The 22,613-nt window shown below is 29.1% G+C and overlaps 2 pseudogenes; both read right to left on the reverse strand.

The window, feature by feature from the left end:
* Positions 1-5,494: 5,494 nt before the first annotated feature.
* Positions 5,495-8,029, reverse strand: LOC129284506 (cysteine-rich receptor-like protein kinase 43; annotated as a pseudogene).
* Positions 8,001-21,550, reverse strand: LOC129284507 (cysteine-rich receptor-like protein kinase 43; annotated as a pseudogene).
* Between the last annotated feature and the right edge of the window lie 1,063 nt (positions 21,551-22,613).

The following is a 22,613-nucleotide window of genomic DNA, read 5'->3' on the forward strand; positions in this document are numbered from 1 at the left end:
CAATAATAGCATATTGATTCTTTTATATTTTTATTATCAAAATTCTTTATAACTTATATGATGGGTAAAAAAATTGAAAAAATTAAAGCATGTATGGAGCTCTGGACATTGTCTAATTATACAATTTCATAGTTTAAAAGATAGGAGTGTAAAAATTAATTTTTTAACAAAATTGAATTAAATTATTATGCATGTTAATGTGATGAATTACATCTTACTAAATTGCGAGTTATGTAATCTTAATAAAGTCTAAAGTGTCCTAAAAAATTTGTTGCAAGTTTGTTTTAATGAACCCCATAGCTGCGACTGCAAAGTTTTTTCAATTAAAATTCATTAATCTATATGGCCAAGGTTGGTAGCATTATTTTAAATCACCAGTACCTAATCTCGTCGAGTACTCTTCATTAATTTTACATGGTTCAAGTTAAATTTGTTTCATTTTTAGATGTTTGATATTTTAATGAATTTTTGTACAAAATATATTTAATTTGGATACAAGCAATAAAAGTGAGGCCAAGAATAAATGGATTTGAATCAATAAATAATCTAAATTCACTAATTCAATAAGTATCTCATATGACACGATAACAATTATTTGATTTAATAGAACAGCTATTAGATTTTGTACAAAAAACTATCATTTGTATTGTATTTTTTAATGATTTAAAAAGATTATTATTATTATTTGAATAATTAATTTAGGGGGGAAAATATGATTTTTTACCACAAAAAAAAGATGAATTTGTAATTTTTAAATTTGAAAAAATTATTTTAAAAATATGAGATCCTGCCTACTTAGCATCCTCCCTTGCCACCGGGGGGGCCAAACAACAATGTGCTTTTTTAATTGGACTTTGGAAAAAAATCAAGAAGAAATGGCTTTAAAGGCCTTAAAAATAAAGTTTATTACACTGAGGGCCTAAATCATTCTGAAATTACTTTGCAGGCCTTAGGGCCCCAATTGCAATATTTTTTCAAAGCAAAAATACTATTTTGCCCTTTGTTTGATTTGAATTTAGAACTTGTGTGAACCCTCGAAGCAACGGAATAAATCATGCACAACATAACATCCACTATATACAAGATGATGTCCACGCATGCTCAACAAAAAGTCCATGCATTTTGAGTATTTTACTAGCCTAAGCTAACAAAAATGACTAGGCAGACCATGCACAACACAACATCCACTACACACCAAACTATGTTCACGCTCAACAAAAAATCCATGCATTTTGAATATTTCATTAGCCTATGCTCAACAAAATTAGTTAGGCAGAACATGCACAACACAACATCCACTATGCACAAGACGATGTCCACACATGCTCAACAGAAAAGTTCATACATTTCAAGTATTTCACTAGCCTAAGCTCTAACAAAAATGATTAGGCTGACCATGCACAACACAACATACACTATGCATTAGACTATGTTCACGCATGCTTAATAACAAATTCATGCATTTTGAATATTTCATTAGCCTAGACTTAACAAAATGACTAGTTAGGCAGACCATGCATAACACAACATCCACTATGCACAAGATAATGTCTACACATGCTCAACAGAAAGTCCATGCATTTTGAATATTTCACTAGCTTAGACTCTAACAAAAATGATTAGGCAGACCATGCACAACACAACATCCACTATGCATCAAACTATGTTCATACATGCTCAACAAAAAATTCATGCATTTCGAATATTTCATTAGCCTAATCTTAACAAAATGACTTGTTAGGTAGACCATGCACAACACAATATCTACTATGCACAAGATAATGTCCACAAATGCTCAACAGAAAGTCTATGCATTTTTAATATTTCACAAGCCAAGGCTTAATAGAAATGATAAATTAGGTAGACCATGCACAACACAATATCCATTATGTACAAGATGATGTCCACACATGCTCAACAAAAAATCAATACATTTCTAATATTAAGAAGGATAATTACATCATATATGTAGAATTTTATGTTGGTACTGGCCTAGGTACTAAAACAAGTACCCACATTAAATTTTAACATGATATTTCAAGTCTGATATGTACAAAAAGCTAGCCACTATATTCAAAATATCTAACAGTTGTTTCTCTATATACAAACGAAAAATATTTGTGATTCTCAATTATCCAAAAAGTATTATTTGAAAATGCTTCCATATACATAATTATAGTTGCCTATATACATCAAAAAAGAACAATGTGACTACTTCTCATGCTGGGTTAGGATTCTTGCATGTCTTGCCATTGTGTCCAGCCTCCCCACATCTTGAACAATGATAAATCTTCTTTTATTTTAATCTGCAATGAACAAATTAATTTAGGTAAATGTCCACAACTTTTATTGTGTCTAGCCCAACTTTTATTTTACACAACTCAAAGTTAAATATAAGCAACTCAAAATTTATTTTTGCACAGTAGATATCCCAACATCTTTGACAGCATATTTTCTTCACATTGGGAATTATATTTTATTCAATTCACATATCAAAGTCCAATAAACAAGTCAACCATCATTATTGTACAACAATTAATCCATTCTAAAACTTTCACAATTAACTTAATGGTTTAGCAACCTTTAGCTTATATCAGTAGGTTAGACTTAACAAAATGCACAAGTAAGCAAACAATGTATAACAATACCCACTATGCACAACATAAGGTTCATATATTTTTAACTGAAAATCCATACGATTCTATTTTATCAATAGAGTAAACTTAACAAAATGCTCAAGTTAGGAAAATAGTGCACAACACAACATCTACTATGTACAACACATGGTTCATATATTCTCACTTGAATGTCATGTGAGTTCAATTTATCATTAGGCTATGCTTAATAAAATGCACAACAGCTCAAAGTTCATTTTTACACAATAAATACTCCAATATTTTGAATAGGAGATTTTCTTCATATTACATCATATTTTATTCCGTTCACATGTAAAAGTCCAATATGAACAAGTCAACTATCATTATTGCACAACAACTAATCCACTCTAAAACTTTCACAACCAAAATGATTCAGCAACTTTTTGCTTAGATCAGCAGTAGAATTATAAAATCTGTGCACAAGTAAACTCGCAGGCTTAAAATCTGTGCTTCACATGAGATATCTATTACAACTTCATCAACTAAAAGACACACATGTACCAAATCAATGAGGGAGAAACAAAATTGAAGATCCTTACCTCCAAACAATAATGATAGAAGCTTCAAGAAACAGATGATGTCGCCCGAATAAGGAAGACGAAGAAGATCAGTAATGGCTGGCAATGTGCAAGGAAAGAGAGAAAAAATCATGAACTGTGCTTCATCTATCAATACCCACAACTTCTACACTCATCTGCGCCGGCAACGATCAACGACGACAAAGCAATGACTGGTGAAATGAGAAAGAGAGAGAGAGAGAGAGAGAAGGAAGAGGAAGGAAGAACAGAGGAAGAAGAAGAAATTTTCGTTCAGCTAGTTATGGGAGGGACAAATTGGTCATTTCACCAGAAAACATAATTGCAAATAAGGCCCTTAGGCCCTCAGAATAATTTCAAAACCTATTAAGTTTTATCTGCAAAATTTTTATTTTTTAGGCCCCTTAGTGCCATTCCTCCAAAAAAATCAATGCAACCATCTGGGACGTTGATCTCACCTACAGTGACGTGGCATGTGTACATTTTATATTAATTAATTGGGTCCATCCTTTTTTTTTTTTTAATAAGCAACTTTGGTCCATATTTATTATTTTCCCATCTTGGGTTTTTGGCTGGGATTCAATGTCACCAAATTGCTTCGCTCATGCTGGCCACCTGTCAATCATGTCGCCATCCTCATTTTCCCCTTCTTTTGCATATATAATATACCACATGGCTTCTATGGTTTGATGTAGTAATGAAAAATTGAGGGTATAAAACTTAAGCATCTAATTTTATATATTTAATATACTTCTATAACATCAAATTAAAATAAGTGAATTTTAATGTGTTAATAATATTAATAATAATAATTTTTATGAGATAAATAATATATAAAAAATATACATGTTTGGGTTTAATTGAAGTAGACACTTTTATTATTGTTATTATTACTATTACTATCATTACTATATTATGTAGTAGAGAAAATATATATGCAAGTCCTTACAGTTTTATTCAATTTTAAATTAAATCATTATAATTTATTTTATTTTAATTGAGTTCTTATAGTTTGACTCATTAAATTTTTTAATGTCCCAAGATTAAAATTCTTAAATTTTTTCTTTAAAAAATAAAAATTAAGAAATTTTATATTTTTATTAAATTATTATATGACTATAGAATTAATATATAATTTTTATAATTCAAAATTTATATAATTTGATTATCTTTTAAATATTTTTATATGCATATAATTTTTATAAGAAAATTAATAAAAATGTAAATAGTGTATTAAATTTTTTTTATTTTGGCTAAAAGTATTAAATTAAATTTTCTATAAACTCCAAAAGTATTTTTGTTTTATAAAATTTAATAATCATTAGTGATTTTAATTTATAGGAGTTAACATACATATTAGATGAAACTGTAAGAACCTATACATATATTTTTCCTATGTAGTCTTAAATAACTAATCAATTACAAAATTTAATTGATACTTCAAAAATTTCCAAAAATAGGTCTATATCAATTTTACAAAAGAATATTTATTTAGATGAATAATAAAAAAATTATTTTCATATATATCGTATTAATTTGCACATAAGCTCACATAAAAATGAGAGGGGCACATGCACTGATTGAACAGTTAATTATAACATCAACCAAAAAACAACTTGAAGAGTTTATAAGGTAACCAGTAACTACTGAGAAATATTCACAGAATCCTTCGATGACAATATCTTTACCTCAGACCAACCTTTTTGGTACGTTAACGGGAAAATTTTCCTGAAAAATTTTCCACAACCCTTTTTTCAGGAAAATTTTCACCAAACAACCTTATTTGGTTCACTACTTTCATGACCCAATCAGCATACTTCTTTACAGGTTCAACATCCTTTATCTTCAACATCTCAAATTCATTTCCCTAATTGGAACTCATCTCTAAATCTGTTCCAAGCCCCTCTCTCTCTCTCTCTATATATGTATATCTATCTATCTCACAAGCCATAATTCTTGTGAACATTGTCTCTGTCAATGGAGGATCAGGATCACTTCCTATTTCTGCCATTCCCAACATATCTAAATCTCTAGTGAAGCATGCTTTCATTTTAACAGTCCAAACCTGAAAGTTTTGGCCATCAAACGGAGGAGGAGTTCCTACACCAAAACCGCTAGAAGACATGCTCTGTATTGGGTGCGAGGCTTAGGTTGAGTACAACGGTTTAGCACCATGTTATGTTATTATTAATATTTTACTATGCCTCTCAAGGATCAAGAAGCTTTGATATTACTTGTGAGCTTTAGGAGAAGAAAAACAGCAAAACAAGAAAGAAGAGATGCGGAACATAAAAGTGAAGGGAAAGAGGAAAACAAACTTCATTCATTACACAAATGTATATGCACAAAAGGATACAAGATATATCTTTTACGTACTCCCTTAAAATTTGCTTGCATGCTTCCCAAGATTAAGCATGAGTGATACTACTACATTAAAACAAATCTCCGCTTTTTACCAATTAGTATAAGCTTGAGATCCTAAAAAAAAGAGCACTCTCTTGTGTTGACTTGAATTTGAACGACTCTCCTCACTTTTGTGTTTTTTTTTTTTTTTGGTCTAAATCTCACTTAGTCACTTTTATGTTCATCCACTGACATATCATGAGGATTATTGGTTGCCTGATCTTGTGTTCCGTCTACTGATGCTGAAAGTTGTTTAAAAACATGTTGATGTACAATAAATTAGAAACAAGATGAGATAAGTATGATGTTATACATGGATGTTTTAGGAAGGAAACAATGAACACTTATATAGAATCTTGGAATAACTGTAATTAAAAACAGATTTAGACATCAGGCTCACCAGAAAGAGTGCCTGAGTGATCGCCTCCATAACCAAATACTCCTGGTCTGCAAATTGAGACTTCGTTGTGGTCTTGATAACCTATTAACATGAACACACAACGCTCTATATCCGGACGTGAATTTGGTTTACTTCGAGTGCATCTTAAACCCATTTCAATACACTTGTTCACTTGCTCGATCACTGCTGAATTTGCTAAAGCAGTGTCCATGATTTCTGAGGTCCTGCCTTCCTTGAAAAGTCTGTATACCTATATCCTCAAAACAACATAAGAAAATAGTTTTGATTGATTATCTTATTGGTCTCAAGTTTTCTTTGTGGATTACATTTGAGTGTTGAATGTTAAGGAAAATAGTCTTTACCCAGTCAATCAAACCATCGTCCTCCTCCTCGGGTGGCGTAAATGAGTATCTTCTTCCACTGATAAGTTCCAACACTATAACCCCGAAGCTATATACGTCTGTTTTCACTGACACATGCGAACGATAAAAATATTCTGGAGCTATATATCCCCTGCACATGACTTAGATGCTCTCAGTGTTTGCAATACTTAAGTAGGGAGGGTTTTCAATTTTTTATAGTGAAATTCAAGTTGTTGGATTCTCTTCAAAAATTATAGTGTATAAGAAGGGACCTAATTTCTAAGTTTAGAAGCATACCTAGTGCCAGCTATTCGAGTATAGGCATGCGTTTGACATTCCTCAAATAGACGGCTAATGCCAAAGTCAGAAATTTTGGGCACCCATTTGTGATCAAGCAAGATATTTTCAGGCTTTATGCCACGATGGATGATGCAATTTTGGGGGTTACCGTGAAGATAACTCAAACCCTTGCGATGCCTATGATTATGCCCAAGGTTCGACTCCAATCAAGCTCCTGCCCTCTCCCATTGGGACCTGCAAAATGCATTACTCCCAGTTTGAAGAATGACATGAGATTGATTACAAGGTAAGGATGAGACAGGTTGGTACTTACCAAATAGAAGCTTGTCAAGGCTCTTGCTGGGAATATACTCGTAAACGAGTAAGAATTCATTGTTATCAGCACAATAGCCAAACAATTTCACCACATTAGGGTGCTTTACACTACTCAACAACTCTACCTCCGTCATAAGTGCTTCCCTATGTTGTTTTGACAGAGTTGATGATTTCTTCACTGCAACCTCTCTCCCATCATCCAACTTCCCCTATTGCCAAAGGTTTAATTTAAATCCCTTTTATATATAAAATTTGCAAAATGATTTTGAAGTGAAAAAATGGAGACATGCGGCTTCACTTGACAGCTAGAAGATTTTTAGAAACTTATTTTTGTTGTTATATAATGTTTTCACTTATTTTGATTGTTTAAATATATAATAGAGCATTAGTTTTTGGAGTTCATTCCAAATCCCCAGGAAAAATGATAAGAGTGATCAATGATCTTACCTTGTAGACAAGTCCAAAGCCTCCTTGACCCAGCACATTTTGAAAGGCAAATCCATTGGTAGCATCTTTTAATGTTTCATACGAGAACCTCTGACAATTGTGGGAATCTATTCTTTGCCTTAGACTTCCATCCTCTTGTCCCCCTGAAACAACTTCAAATACAAAGAATCCATTACAGTCAACACTTGAAAACTAGAGAATAAATTTACAGAAACTAGGAACCGTTATCTTGAGGAAGGAGATAAGAAATTCAGGTCTACGACATCCATCTTGGACAGGAACTGTGATTGAGTTCTTTGGCGAGTCTTCTTCCATTATTTGATTTGAATGACTTTCCATTGCTAAATCGGGGAAAAGTTCTGGCGCAAGTCAACCAATTCTTCAACTCCGTCGAACTGAAATGAAATTATGAAGATTTTTCAATAATGAACAGAAAATTTGGATAACCACCTAAGGCAGCAAGAGTTAATGCGAGCTGACATCAAAAGAAGTGGTTGATGTGAATATTTCTCCGTCTATTTGCATTCCCATAAGATTCTGATTCCCAGTTAACATGGAAACAACATGATCCATGCTGGGACGCGAGTCTGGACAAAACTGAGCGCAGAGTAAACCAATTTTGATGCAATTTATCACTTGCTCAGGCACAACAGAATCTGCTAAAGTAGGGTCCAATAATTCTAAGCTCCTTTTTTCCTTGTAAAGTGTGTATGCCTGATGCAAAAAGGGAAATAAAAAACAAAAAGGAATTCAACCACTAAGTTTCAAACATGCATAAATAACTCGGAAGTATTTGACCAAGACAGTTTCATGACCCTCTTGTTCGGATAGTTCATGGTTGATTGCAGCTGAGTGTTGATGAAAATAGTACTTGCCCAATCAATCAGCAATGCAAATGAGTAAAAACAAATTAAAAAAAAGCCACTAGAAAAACGAAAAGATAGAAGAGCCTAAACCTAAACCCTCAGATAGAAGCCAAAACATTGGATAATTCAATCTTACCTATTCAAGGAGATGCTTGGGTGCATTCCCCTCGTGTGTAAATGGTAGGGATGGTCTTCGGCCACTTATCAGCTCCAGCACCAAAACCCCAAAGCTAAACACATCTCCCTTCACTGATAACCTTCCAGACGCCATATACTCTGGAGCTAGATATCCTCTGTATATTTCACAATTTTATAGGATGCCTGTCTAGTTAAATCATGTGAGCGTAATAACTTCATTTTCAAAATAATTAACCAATCAATAGAGGTTTTGATACTATTCTTAAATTGTCAATATTGAATCTTGGGCTTGCTGCTTCTTTTTCAAATTTTAGCGGGGCAATATAACCAGAAGGCATTTCCATGAAGCAAAATGTATTGAAGAGGTCAAAGTTAAAAAGCATACATGGTGCCAGCAATCTGTGTACTGAGATGAGTTTGATCATCTTCAAGAAAGAAACGAGCCGTGCCAAAATATGCAATCTTGGGCCTCCAATCGTCATCGAACAAGATACTACTGGGCTGATGTCCCCGTGCAAGTAGCTGGTATGCAAGTCATGGTGAAAATAGGACAAGCCACTTGCTATGCCTGTGATTATGTCAAACCTCTTTTTCCAATCTAGCTGCTCTCCTCTGCGAGATTCTGTAATAAAATAACATCACCTTCTCTATCACACTCGTTGTCTAACAGCCAGACAAAAGGACGCAGTATGGTTAGATTTTCACTTGACCGACATAGGATACAGCGGCTCAATGGCATGGAGGAAGATCCAACAATAGGAAGGTAACATCTTAGAACTTCCATACCATCATACCCCTTCCCTTTGTGCCTTAAGCCCGCAACATGAGAAATATTTTAATTATTTTCATTGCACTAAGTAATTATGTAAGAAGTTAATAAAAATTTCTTCAAATCAGTTCATCCCTTCAATTGCAGGGAACTCGTACTTTAATGAGTTTATGCTGACTCCTTACACAAGCAACTAATATATTACATATGCTTGAAAACTTCTCCAAAAACAGATCGATAACGATACTAGAAATTAGAAGAAATAAAATTTATATTGAACATAAAAATATTAATGTGCTTTTAAAAAATATTTTTAAATTATATTAAATATAAAGTTTATTAAAATTAAATGCTAAAGAACCATGCATAAAAGTGATAAAAACATAAAATTATAATAACATAAAAAATATAAAATTGATTTAATATAAACAAAAAATATTACATTTATTAGAGCATGCTTTTTTATTTAATGAGCAAAATAAACCTTGAAATATTGTTTGAAAAGCGCTGTCAACCTTGAACTCTTAAAATATGTGAAATAAACCTTGAACTTTTAAATTCTTAGCAAAATGAATCCTGACTGTTAAATTTTTTAACGCAATTACTATTCACATGCGTACTGTTCATCGTGGGCCCCAATTAATGCTGGCGTGTCATTATGAATTAGCACCACAAACCCTAAACTATTTTGTTAATAGCGTTCTGAACCCTGAACTATTATGTTAGTAGCATTTTAAACCTTAAACTTTAAAATTTTGAGCAAATTACCCCCATCATTTATATATAGAATGTTGACTATTATGTTGACTAAATTAGCCTCAACATGGTTCATTGTAGTAAATGTATCGTTGACCGTGGGAAATGACTTATAATTTTATGAAATGACAGTTTTTGCCCTTTTTTGTAATATTTTCCAAACAATTAGTATCTCATGCTTTTGTATAATCTATAACTCTAATTTAGTATTATTTTGAATAATGTTTATTTATTTAATGGTAAAAACTTGGGATCTCATTTAAAAAGAAGTTTAAATATTAGATAATTTTAATTAACCAATTAATTTGGGTTTTAAATTCATTGATAAAATCATTAGTTTTCGCATCCATCATCAATAAAATCTTATGATACTTAAACTTCTTTTTAAATGGGATCCCAATTTTTTTACCATTAAATAAATAAATATTAAATAATTTTGATTAACTGATTAATGTGAGTTTTAAATTCGTTGATAAAATCATCAATTTTTGCATCCATCGTCTGTAAAATCCTATGATGGTTAAACTTTTTTTCAAATAGGATCCCACATTTTCACCATTATATAAATAAACATTATTGAAAATGAGACTAAATTAGAGTTATAGAGTATACAGAAGTATGAAATATCAATCGTTAGGAAAACATTGCAAAAAAAGGGGAAAAACACATCATTTTACAAAATTATAGGTCGTTCGCCACAGTCAATAATGCATTCATCGCGGCAAACCATGCTGAAGTTAATTTGGTCTACATAATAATCAATATTCTATACATAAACGACGGGGGTAATTTGCTTAAAATTTTAAAATTCAAGGTCTAAAATGCTACTAACATAATAGTTCAGAGTTTAAAACTCTACTAATATAATAGTTTAGGGTCTGTAACGCTAATTCACAATGACAAGCCAGCATTAACTGGGGCCCACAATGAACAGCACCATGTGAACAGTAACAACGTTAAAAAATTTATTGGTCAGAGTTCATTTTGCTATAAATTTAAAAGTTCAAAATTTATTTTGCATATTTTAAGAGTTCAGGGTTGAAAGCGCTTTTCAGGCAATACTTCAGGATTTAATTTGCTCATTAACCTTTTTATTTTTATTAGATAATTCGTGTACCCATTTTACATGGTAGAACATTTTTTTTACGGTAAAATTTTTAATTTAGAGAATTAAAGAAATTTAATATTTAAATTATTACTTCCCCCTTATAAAAACTAGAGAAAATTAGCTTAATAACCTCAAAAAATACAGCTATCATAAATTATGAATGAGATTTTTGAATATTTTGAAATATGGCCCATTCATAAAATCAATTAGATGTATTTTACTTTTTTATCCTCAGATTAAATTTATTATTAAAACACAATATATCTATTATAACTAATCATTAACTGACTGAATCTTTTCTTTTCTTTTCTTTTCTCAAAATCATTCCTTTTTCCTCTGAATATAAAATTATCAGTGCCTTTCTTCATCGTAGAGCTTTTCTTCTCTCTCCCTCTCTATTTTTCTTAGGAACATTATAAAGAAGACTTTAGACATTGAAGAGGAATCTTCATTTCTGGAAACAGAAGACTAGGCTGAAATCTATTATCTGTCATAAGATTTCACCATTTTTACATCTCTCGATAATATCAAATTTTTTGGGAAATGTGTTTGATTCATTTTGGATAAATAATTATGTATTTTTTGTGTTGCTAATTTTGTAACACACCAAATTTTTTTTTAAATAATTTAACTCAACCATAGTTGGGTTACAGCCACCCAACACATTTTTATATTAATAATTTTAATATAAAATATTTTATAATTGGCTCTAACTCACACACTATAACATTTCAGAAAAATTTTTACCTCCCATATGCCATTAGGCTAAATCACATTTGTCCATCCTTATACTCCCAACAAGTAAACTAAATTACATTTGTCCATCCTTATACTCCCAACAAGTAAAATAAGCAATTTAGTCAATTTTCAACACAAGCCAATTATTTGACCTTATAATCATGCCATTTTAATCAATGCAAAATAAACCTAATATTAAAATTACTACCATCCAAATTGTACCAAAAATAGAAATTGTTTGAAAGGCATGATTACATTTATATATTCATATAATTGACAATAAACAAAAAGCCCTAATATTGGCAATATAACACATTATAAATCATAAATTAAATACCCAAAAGAGACAGTGGATCTATACCACTAAGCCTCTGGGACTCCTCCACATGTCACTCGTGGCTCTTCTCCTGAAAATTGTTAACCACATAATGAGACTCAAAAGTCCCAGTAACCAAAGCCAATTTATGATAGTGTATACAAACAGTTAAGTGTGTGCTTACTAAGTGAGAATTAAAAATAATATAATTCTAATAAATATAAGAAATATTACAATAAACACAAACAACCATCCTTATATCCCTCCATTAACCTCGAGCCGTAGCCCTCACTCGGTGCTAAATTACCCTGCCAAAGGTAGATTAGCCCGAGCCCTTACAAGCCACCTATTGAGCTCCAATAAGTGCATACCACGTGGCACATAAATACAACAATAATAGCAAGTCTCCCAACACCTTCCACAATAATTAAACAAATTCATAATAATATTGCACAATTATACAATATTATAAAATTCATAATTTTCTCAATAATCACCCAATTAACATGAAGTAACACTAATCACAAATTAAAAGCATGGTTACCTTGTGACTTTTTCAACAAATTCAGTGGGTTCCACACATTTTTTTTATTATTTCTTCTTTTCTCTCTCCCCCCTTTTTTTTATATTATTATAATATACAATGATTGCACCGAAAGCGTTCACATTTTCTTCCTTCTTTCCTTTCTCTTTCTCATACCTTTTCTCTTTCTTTCTTTTTATAATAATAATAATTTAATAATATTTTATTTATTTATTTTTTTAATTAATTAATTTTTTTAATTTTTTTATTTTAATTTAGAATTATATCCTAAATTAGATTTAATAATCATTTTCTACTAATTTGCTTACCTCTAAATAGTTTTTTCAAAATTTCTATTAACCCAAATTAACTATTAAAATTTAAATTGGGATGTTACAAATTTGTGATACTACATCATTAATATACATATGTATATTAATGATAAACAAGTTAATGTCGTCTAGTTATGTTGATTTACGACAGTATATCAATGATATACAACAGTATATCAACGATGTAGTATCACGAATTAGTAATATGAAAAATACATAATCATTTACCGAAAATGAATCAAACACAGTCCATAAAAAATTTTGGACTCTTAATTTATCACAGAGAGTCAAATACCTAAACTAATAAAATAAAAAATCATGAATCTGTAGCTGCATTTCCCCACCGACATGCTCCGTTTTGTCAAATATCGTCGATGTATCTCACTTCGCATTTGTCTCTCATGATCATGACTGTGACTCGCTCACACTACTCTACTATCTCATGTTCGTCTCTCTCACATCCAATTTTGTCTTCTCTCTCACATTTATCTCTAAAAAAGGCCATTTTAGACTATATATCTTGCATTCATTGTGGTCAATTTCAGAGATTTCTTGCATTTTGAATCTTTTGGTATTTGCAAAAAGCAGATATTAAAAGGACAGTTTTGTAAATTAATTATAAGCTAAATATTAAAAAGGCCATTTTTAAAATTTAAGAAAGGATAAGCTATTTCTTTTACTTAGTCTTATGGTATGGGCTATGTGTGCAAAAGCCTCTAAAAACTATTGTTATCATCATCATCATATATATAAAAGTAGGGTTAAAGGCTACGAGAGAATGTCATGTGTCCATTTTTAGATTTACTGCAATTCTGTGCTTCGAGATGTCTTTCCTGCGATTTCATACTTTGGAGTTAGGTTTGGCTAATTATTATTTTTTTAATATATATAAAATATGTTGTTCAGGTTTGCAGTTAGGTGTGGGATGACTTATTAATTTTTAGATATATATAAAAATTATTTTTACCTATTTGAAATTCAAATCTCATTATATTTAAATTCAAATTAATATCTATCTATTTAAAGTTTCTATCTACTCGAAACATATGCCAAAAATTTAGGTTCATATGATCAAGTATATATATGCAAATATATTGGAATTCAAATTTAATGAATAAATGTGAATGGATACGGAAATTATAAAATATATAAATCTATTTATTTTAATCAATGTAAATGGATACGAAAATTATATAAATTTGGATTTTTTATAAAATACAAAATATATTATATAAATCAATTTAAATATAAATATTAATTCTAATCAATTAAGATTTTTAAATATTTTATTTATATTATTTATATTTTTTGTTTTAGATATTACAATATAGTATTTTTAAATTTAATTATTTTTTAATCAGCTTTTGAAAATTATTTTCAATTTAATTTTTTTTATTTTATTTTTAAACGTGAATTTTTATTTTAAAATTATATTTTTTAAAAAAATTATTTTATTAAGATATATTTTTCATAATTGAATTTATTTATTTTTATTATATATATAAATATCTTTTTTCCGTTTATATATTTTTATTTTATGTATGCAATATTATATGATTTTTTTAAAGTCAACAATAACAGTTTTTGGATGTAATTCTATTATTCATATCAAAATAAAAAATATTTTCAGTTAAATTTTGAATATATGTTAAATTATAACTAATTAATTTCACATCACATTAACAGTTTTAGTTATAAATACATTTCTATCAAAATATTTTAATACTATATTTACATTTTGGATGATAGAGAGTTAGGACTTATATAACTTATATTATATTCTAGAGTTTGTATTATTTTGATTATACTTCAAAATTTATTATTGTCTTTTAGATATTTAATTAAGGTATTTTATTTTATATATATATATATATATCTATATATATTAGTATGATTTTTTTATTTTTAAAAAATAAAAAAATTTTATGAGCTTTCGAGCTTATTCCTAAATCCTATCAATAAAGGTTAGATTTGAAAAAGATACTTATTTCAGGAAAAGTTAGTTTATGAGCTTGAGTCCTTAACGGTCAAGCTTATAGAAGTCAGGCCAACTCATATTAATAACTTTATGTGTATCTCTTACATGATTTTGTGCTTAAGAAGTTTGGCCTTGTTGTTAGTTTATAAATAGATTCGAGCTAAATTTTTAAATATTTATAAATAAACTAAAAGGGTGGTCGCAATATATATCTAAATTTACTTTAAAATATGATTTTAAATATTTACATTGATGGATTAACATCTTATTTTATGTAATCAAATTTTTTCTTATTTAATTTGAAGATGTATTGACTTAAATTTTAAAGATGGATTCAATTTCAAATTTTGAAATTTAAAGTTACTCATAATAATTATTTATACTAAATATAATTCAAATTTTGAAATTTATTTTGATTATTTAAATTAATCTCATGTATAAAATTTTTTAGTGAGAGATTGTAAGAAAGTTATTAAATTGACTAAGTAATAATTATTTTAATATGCAGTCATTTGAATACCACATGTCATTTTGTGTATATTTTAAATTGTGACATGTGTCCTTTTTCGAGTATTCTAAATTAATGTATTCCTTTTTGAGATCTATTCAAGTTCAAAAATATATGATCGACAATATTTAATATAATTTCATAAATCTAAAAAAAAAATTCTACTTGAATTTCAAAAGTTCAACAAATATGGGCATGAAGATCTATAATTTAAATAAAATTATTAAGTTCAAATCAAATTTTCCTCCCACTTAGATATTATACTAATTACAAATAAATGGTTTTGCCTACTATTTTCTTTTCACACTTACAAATTTGATTAAGGGTTAAAGGACAATGTCACTTTAAATATTAATAAAAATTAACTTTAAATGTTAGTTGAATAAGAAATTATTGTAAAAGATCCAAAAATATAGACAAAGATAAAAAAAAGACACGAAAGGACCAAGAAAATTTTCTTGGTCTCTTTTCTATAATTTTGAGGTAATTTTTAGTCAACTAACAATCAAAGTTATCATTAATTAATTGTAGGGGCAATATCAGACTATTTTTAAAGATTGAAGAAGGATATTGTACAAAAAAATAAATTTAGAATATCATATGCTTTTGGACCTATAGTTCAAGGGCAAATTTGTCATTTAATATTTTAATTAATTTTGTAAAATTCTCGAGTCTTTTTTGCATGACTGATTTATAAAATGTAAGATTTTATTTTAGCATTTTTCCAGTGATTTTGTACTTTGAAAATCAAGTTTGATTATTAATTTGTGAATATGTTTGAACTCAATTTTTAAGTATTTATGTATACAAAATAAAAGGATGATGGTTGCAGTATATCTTCTAAAAATATATTTTTTATCCATCTTCATCTATATTTAAATCTTTAAAACTTAAATTATTGAGAAATATTAAAATTTGATGAATTTTCATAAAATTCAATATCATCATAAGGTTAAGATATTGATTGTTTCTGGTGTAAAATTTGAAATCTAAAAATACTCATATTTTTTAATTAAATAATGTTATTTGTATTTGCTTATTAAAAATAGTACTAATTAATTTAATAATATTTTTAATTAACTAACCATTTTATTTAATTAATAAATATTGAGATTTGAAATTCAAATATGTTATCAAAATAAGTTAAAAGTGCAAAATATATCGACCAATTGAATGCATAAAAAATTATCTTTAAAACATTTCTATGGTAAAATAATTCTCCCAAACTAATCATAAAGTTTGAGGAGTATTTAAAATTTTGGCAATGCTATCATTTGAGTAAGTTAATAATATTGATCAATATATTCAACTATTTTGGAGTGCCAATATAATGTAGTTAATAATAAAAAGATTTTAAGTTCTTAATAAAAAAATTATTTAAGTTTAAATTTTAAATTTTAAGCTAGATAAATTAAAATTTCAGTATATGATGATTAAAAAAGATTGTCAATCTTATATATTATAATAATTAAATAATTAAAAAAGTAAAATACATTGACTTCTCTTCTGATTTACTTTAATTAAATATACTTTCTTTTTATTTTTTAAACATATAAAACCTTTTCTAGAATTAATAGTTTTAAAACAAAAACTTCCTTTCTATTTTAAAATTTTCATTTCCATTCACCCAATTGTTAATTGACTGTTAAGTCATATATTGGATCAAAATAGTCTATTTAAATGCAGATGTTATCTAGCAATCATTCAATATATCTAAAAAAAGTCTAATGCATATATATTTTAAACATTTTAATCATATTTTAAACTTTTTAGTTTTGAAAACTTATTTATTCAATTATTTTTTTAAAATATAAATACACAGTTGTCTAAAATAATATTTTAAACATGTATATACAAAAAGCTTAATGAAATAGGGAAGTGATGCATAATGAGAATAAATTAGTTAGTATAATTTATGCTTATTTTTCTTTAAATTTTATTAGTTTGATTGCAAAATTTTTAAATTACTTATTTTAAAATTTTCACATTTAATTATTTAAAGTTGCTTAACTTGAGGAGGGGAGAGAATATATAAATACATTATAAGGGCAAATTAGTGCTTTTAGGTTTTTTAATATAATTAAAATTAAAAAATAAAGTATTTTAAAATCTTTAATTGAATATTCCTAACGGGTTTAAAAATTGGATTACAGTGTAAGTTTTAAAATCAAAAGGGAGGTTTGTGTAATTTTACCAAGATGGAGATTTTACTCTAATTAAAATAAATGGTATTGGCTACCATTTTATTCTAGCTATATATTATACTAATTAAATAAGAAATATTATTTTAATTAGGTGTTGAAATAAAATGATAAAGATTGGAAGAGGAAGGATTGAATAATTAAATAATAAAAAATTATTAGCGAGTTAGCTCATAGGTTGCTGGGCTCTGGTTAAATGGTGCAAGCTAAGACTAGCCAACATCTAATCGAGCTCCAAATTATACAAACCAACCTGTCACTTTTTGGCAAGGTTCGACCCATGGGCTTGACTAATATTATTAGCTCTAATTGAAATCAAGAAAATACTACAATCTAATGGGAAAAGTCTCAGAGATTAGGAGCTTATACTTTTACTTGACATGTCAAATTTGGATGCAAGTGAAAACAAATTAATAAAAAATGAACTAAATTATGATAGGGTTGCATTATATGATGAATTGATAAGATTGCTTTAAAGCCTAACTTTTGAAAAAAAGAAAGAAAAAGATTTACAATACTGCCATTGAATTTAATAAAGGAGATGTTTTTTTTTCATGTATGGATATGGTGGTGTTGGGAAGACGTATGTTTGAAGGACACTTTCTACTTCATTAAGATCTAGAATTAAAATAGTTCTAATATAGCATTAAGCGGGATAGCCTACCTGGAGGACATACAACTTATTCAAATTTTGTATTCCTCTTTCTAAGAATGAAAACACTATACATAGCATGAAATATAGGAGCAATTTGGCTAAATTATTAGTTTACATATTATTGATCATATGAGATGACGTTCTAATGGCACACAAGTTTTGTCTTGAAACTCTTGACAGATGCCTAAAGGATATTCTAAAGTTCAGTAGCCTATTAGCTGGTGATTTTTCTTTTAGAGGAAAAGTTGTTATATTTAGAGACTTTAGGCTTTCATATTATTCTAGGTGAGTCAAAGAAAAACATTATTTTTTTTATCATTAACTTTTTGTTTTGGGACAACTATCAACACTTGACACTAATAATAGACATGAGACTTATAGAAACAAAGAACAGAGTAGTGCTCTTTAGAATTTTGTTGATTGGATTATCTTAATTGGTAATTAAACTATTGCTGGAGTTAATGAAGGATTTATGGATATTAAGATCCTAGAGATAGGGTTATATTAGCTCTTATATAGGTTGTGATTGGAGAAGTAAATAAGTACATGTTATTTTTACTTTATGAAAGAAAGTTATATACATAAGCTTTGATAGTGTTATTAAACATGTTGGAGATATGAATTTACTTCATGACTTGCACTCTACACATTTTCTAAATTAAATTACAATGTCAAGCCTCCTGAATTATAAAATAAAGCTTAAAATAGGTGCCCCAATTTTAATGCAAATCGAAACATTGATAAGTTGATGGATTGTGTAATAGTACACGTCTTATAGTTACACGAGCTAAAAAACATGTTATTGAAGCCCAATAAATGTCTGGATCAACTATAAGAATGAAAATATGTATACCAGATATTGCTATGTGTCTATCTGATTTAGGGTTGTCATTTATTATGAGAAAGGAGCAGTTTCTCATTATGTTAGCCTTTGCAATCTCCATTAATAAGAGCTAGAATTTGATCCCTTGTCATATTGGTTTGTACATAATTCATATGTTTTTCACTAATGACGATTTATATGTTGTTGTTTCTTATGTTCAAAGCATAGAGAGTCTAAAAATATTAGTTCCTGATAAGGATAATCACTATAGAGATGTAACTTTTAATGTCACTTATAAGGATGTCTTTCATAATTTAATTTAAATAATTATGAAATTTTATTAATTTACCTCCCATCTTATCCATTTACACAATATACATTTAGTTTTTACCATTTGCTTTACTTTAATATATATATATATATATAGTGTTAATGATTATAATTATACAGCTCCATTGCGTATATGACAATATATGGATAAAATATCTTTTACAAGTTATTCTTTTAGACCTATTTATAAAAAATGTAATATAAAACTCGTGCATCGCATGGGTGCTTTACTAGTTTAAAGTTATAATACACGGACAAGATTTTGGGTCAAATAATTTTTTTAGGGGGGTAAGTGAATTTTTTCGGCTTTTCGACTGCAAGGAGACTTCAAAGACAAATACCAAATCGCCATAGTCAGCTTGCCCAACTTAAAATGGGGTTAAGGAAAAACGCATTCACTTCATCGCTGGTCATATTTGGACCCACGAGTTAGCTTAAATGCGCAATAAGCAAATAAGGAATTAAATTTGGCTTCTATAATTGGGGAGGCATCGAAAAAGAAAACAAGAAATTAGAAGATAATATAACGAAGGTTCTATAAAAATGAACAGGTTAAATATGTGTAGGCCAAATAATAAATTTAAGGGCCTATTTGTTTTTTATTTTTAATTTTTTTTAAACAGAAAAACTTTAAAACTTGTTCAGATAAGTGTTTTTGATTTAATTATTTTCAAAACTGATTTCATTTTTTACTTTTAAAAACAAAAAAAATAGAAATAACTTCAAGTTATTTTCATTTCATTTTTTTATTTTTAAAATACACTACATTTGATTATTAAAAAGTATAACTATCTTAACTAATTTTTATTATTAATTACTATCATTAATTGCCTATAACTATCACTACCACTATCAATTTACATTTTAAATTTAAAACTATTTTTAATTGACATAATTAATTAGATTCTCATTTTATTTTATTTTGAAAATTGATTTTAAAAACTATATTACAAAATAATTTTTAAAAAATAAGAAATGAGAATAAAAACTAAACAGCCTTTTACATTCAAAATCTGTGACAATCATGTTTTAAGTGGATTTCATTCGTGTATGATGTTGTTGAACGGAAGAAGTAACAGAAAAAAGTCAAAAACTAACCGGATAAATGTTCGTCAAGGCTCCCCAGAGGAACGTACCCATACACAAGTAGCTTCTCGTTGCCATGGACACAGCCACCCAACAAATTCACCACGTTCACGTGCCGCACACGAGCCAACAACACGACCATATTCATGAACTCTATGTTCCATCTATTAGAGCTTTGTAAGAACTTCTTCTTCACAACAGCAATCTCTCTTCCATCGTCTAACTTCCCCTGCAAGTGCGAAAGGGAAAGAAAACAAAACAAGAGAAAATCAACCCACAGGCCACAAGTTGGAACAGGTCCTAGGATTTCGGTTCGCCAAGTAAAACCCAAAACCCCACCAAAAACATCGCTTTTTTTTTTTTTCAAGTAACATGAAGTGTTTGAATATCGGCCATTGCAAAAGAAGAAGAAACAACTCATCCCGCTCAATTTTCTCTCACCAGCTTTTCCTAGCAACCAAGCACAAACAATTGGTTAAATTCCCCGTGGATCCTACCTTGAAGACGGGTCCAAAACGTCCCACACCGAGCTCTTGGTTGGAATGAAAATTTTTGGTAGAAGCAACTAAGGTTTCATAGGGAAAGCTCTTTGGCAGCACGTATGTAATTATCCCTAAGTCTTCTTCGTCGCTTCCCTCTGATCAAACGCAACCGAACAGTCAAACACCCAGCGACCATAAGATGAAATACAAACAAAAGCAAAGGAGTGGTCCTTGTTTGTCACCTTTACTAGAACCGAATTTGAAGGGTTTAATCAGTTTACCAAGAAAACTGCGAGATTTGGCCATGGTTCCTGCTTCCTTGAACTAACAAACCTTCAAAACTCCAAGCATAAAACGATGGCTAAGAGGAAGTATCCATATCTAATAACTGTCAGACGCCAAGAAACAAGAAAATAAAAATATAATAAGAAGAAAATGTTACTTGTTTCTCCCCCTCTAGTGACCTCTGATCAGAGACTGTGTCTAATGATAACGATAATGGGCTTTCGGAAGAACCCTGCTTTTCCTTTGGCGTGAGAGGAGAGAGACTGTGTTTAATGATAATGATGATGGATTTTTTCGGTTGACCGTGAAAAAGAATGATCAAAGTCAACTTTATCAACTTATTATTTAGGGTTGTGTTCGATTAAAAAAGTTACCCACTACAAAAAACAACTTTTAATAATAAATTAATATAATATATCAATAAAATTTATATTTCCATAAAAATATTTATTATTATTTTATAAGTATTTATTATTATTATTTATTATTATTATTATTTTACTTTTACTTTTACTTTTAATTTATAATGAATAATGTTACTTTGGATTCTATTTTTGCAAGCAGATGAGATGTGGACAAGCAAATGTTTCAAGTAAGTTTTCATTTTTGGGTTCCTCTCAACATAAACCACAAAAAAACATGTCTTCTCATTGCGCATTTATTTTTCCATTTAGAAACAAGAAAATAAATACACATTGAGAAGAAACTGTTACCTTGTTTCTCCCCTTGAAGCACCTCTGCTCCAAATATTTCTGATTCCTTTAGGAAAATTGCCAAAAAAAATTCTCAACATCATGCCTTTGGTCTTTTGAACTGAACTGGAGGAACTCAATTGTTCTTCAGTGCGAGGGGAGAGGGACCGATTGTGTTCTCAATAGTCAATAATTATGTGTTTTTTTAGTTGACTTGAAAAAATTCAGTGATAAAGAAATCAATTATTATGAACTCTAGTAATAAAAATTTAACTATTAATAAATTTTATAATAATTAATTTTTTTATATGAGACCTTATAATTCTCCCAAATATCATATTAATTGCGACTGCAAATCTCCTAATTTACAGTGATGTGGCACATGCTTTGGCTCGGATTCAATGTCATCCAATTTTTTTTTGGAATAAAAAGGTCATGAGAACACCGTGCAGACATGTTATGTCATATCAGCGTACAAAAAATCCCTACATCTCAAGAGAGGAGTATCAAAGATTTGAATATTGAAATTTTCAATAAGAGCTTCATGAGCCAACCAGTCTGCGCATTTGTTTGCCTCCCTAAAGACTTGATCAAAAGTGACTATTCA

Source organism: Prosopis cineraria, unplaced genomic scaffold (assembly GCF_029017545.1).
Source record: "Prosopis cineraria cultivar Desert tree isolate PC_DT_omini unplaced genomic scaffold, ASM2901754v1 PC10, whole genome shotgun sequence".
NCBI classification, from domain to species: Eukaryota; Viridiplantae; Streptophyta; class Magnoliopsida; order Fabales; family Fabaceae; genus Prosopis; species Prosopis cineraria.